This window comes from Apium graveolens, chromosome 9 (assembly GCF_009905375.1).
Source record: "Apium graveolens cultivar Ventura chromosome 9, ASM990537v1, whole genome shotgun sequence".
Classification (NCBI taxonomy): Eukaryota; Viridiplantae; Streptophyta; class Magnoliopsida; order Apiales; family Apiaceae; genus Apium; species Apium graveolens.
In genome coordinates this window covers 273,591,937-273,594,225 of record NC_133655.1, presented here as the reverse complement: position 1 = coordinate 273,594,225, position 2,289 = coordinate 273,591,937, and the positions used below count along the sequence as shown (strand labels likewise).

The following is a 2,289-nucleotide window of genomic DNA, read 5'->3' as shown; positions in this document are numbered from 1 at the left end:
CTTTTTATCCTCCTCAAATTCTAGGATGACAAAATCAGCATGGAAGATGAGTTTATCCACCTTAACCAAGACATCCTCCACTATACCTCGCGGATAAGTGATGGACTGATCAGCGGTTATAAGGATATGTTTTTAGGTTTTGGATCAGGTAGACCAAGTTTCCAGAAGACAGACAATGGCATCAGATTGATGCTAGCTCCCAAGTCACACAAACACTTGTCAAAAGATAACTCGCCAATGGTGCATGGTATCGTGAAGCTTCTTGGATCTTTAAGTTTATGAGGCAGTTTTTGTTGCAGCACCACACTGCACTCTTCCATTAGAGCAACGGTTTCCAACTCCTCAAACTTCAAATTCCGAGATAAAATACCCTTTATGAAGTTAGCATAGCTTGGCATCTGCTCTAGAGCTTCTGCAAAAGGTATGTTAATATATAATTTCTTAAAAACCTCCAGAAACTTGGCAAATTGCTTGTCGAACTTCTGCTTCTGAAGTCTTTTAGGATATGGAGGAGGTGGATAGACCTGTTTGTTTCCTGTATTCTGCTCAGGAATAGTGTGTTCCTCTGAATTGGAGGAAGTGCTGGTTAATTTGAATTGGAGGAAGTGCTGGTCAATCTGAATTGGAGGAAGTGCTAGTCAATTTGTCTCCTATTCTGCTCAGGATATAGAGGACTTTTACACATTAGCCTCAATTCCTCCAATTCAGATTTTTCGTTAGCAGATTGACCAGCACTTCCATGAGATTGTTGTTGCATTACCGATTACTGAAATTATTGCCATGGTGTATACTGTTGTTGAAAACCAGGAGGGTTGAATGGCTTGGCTCCAAACTGCTGATAAAGCTGTTGTGGGTGTTGCATACCATTCTTATTATTGCTTCAGCTGAAATTAGGGTGGTTTCGGTTGTTAGGATGATAATTAGCAGGAACTGGTTATTGTGGTCTTGAAAAATTGCTCACAAATTGTGTCGACTCACTAGTCATAGCATATTGATCCATCGGATGTCCACCTGCACACAGCTCACGAACATTTGCTATCTGATGAACTCCATAGTTGGCCAGAGAATCCACTTTCATAGTCAACGCCTCTAGTTGAGCTGCTATAGTCGTAGCTATATCCACCTCCAGAATTCCTGCTACCTTACCTTGTGGCAGTCTCTGAGTTGGGTTTTGATATTCATTAGCAGCCATCATTTCAATTAGCTCATAAGCTTCCTCATAGCTTTTGGCCCATAAGGCTCCACCTGATACCGCATCTAGCATGGGTCTCGACTGTGCTCGCAACCCATTATAGAAGCAATTGATTACCATCCAAACAGGCATTCCATGATGAGGACACTTCCTAAGCATCTCCTTGTAATGATCCCAAGCTTCACATAAAGATTCTCTCGACTGCTGTGCAAATTGAGCAAGAGCATTCCTGATTGCAGCTGTTTGTGCCATAGGGAAGAATTTAGTAAGAAATTTCTGAGCAAGATCCTCCCATGTCGCAATCGAACCTGCTGGTAGAGAGTGCAACCAACTCTTTGCTTTATCCCTCAGAGAAAAATGGAAAAGTCTCAGTTTCACAGTATCTTCCGAAATACCGTTGAACTTGGAGGTATTGCAGATCTCAATGAAATCCCTAGTGTGCATGTTGGGATCTTCCGTTGCAGCTCCCCTAAACTGGAATGAATTCTGTACCATTTGAATTGTGTCAGGCTTGATTTCAAAGGTATTAGCTGCAATGGGTGGTCTGACAATGCTAGACTGAATGTCATTGATTTTCGGTTGAGAATAATCCTTCAATGCTTTCGTTTCTGCTGCTAGTTTTCCCATTGCAATGATCACTTCTGTTTCAACTTCCACTAGTATGTATTTACGAGATTGATAACGTGTTCGTATACACGCTTGCTCGAATACCTGAAATACACAAGTAAAGTAAAATTTGTAAGAGAAATAATTCCGAGTCAGTGAACTTTAACGACCACTGATGACAAGCACATAAACTAAATTCAACACACATTCCCCGACAGCGGCGCGAAAAACTTGTTCACACAAAAATACGCAAGCGTACGCGGTCACAAGTTGTATAAGATTAAGTTTAGTTCGTTCCCATAGAGATTGGTTTAATTTAGAATGTGCACTTATGCAACAATGTATGATAATTATTCACTACTAAGACAAGTATCAAATTGAGTTTGATTATCTAAAAGTAATAATGCTAGAATGAATTAACTAAGAGATTAAAATTAAGTTACTTATATGAAATAAAATATGGGATTTTAACTTCATTAAATACTTCATTC

General features: G+C 39.8%; 1 non-coding gene across 1 annotated transcript; it reads left to right on the top strand.

Moving 5' to 3' along the window:
• The first annotated feature begins 1,322 nt into the window (after nucleotides 1-1,322).
• Nucleotides 1,323-1,429, top strand: LOC141688536 (small nucleolar RNA R71). The gene has a single exon (XR_012561972.1). It is a non-coding gene; the product is annotated as a small nucleolar RNA R71 (small nucleolar RNA).
• The last annotated feature ends 860 nt before the right edge of the window (nucleotides 1,430-2,289 follow it).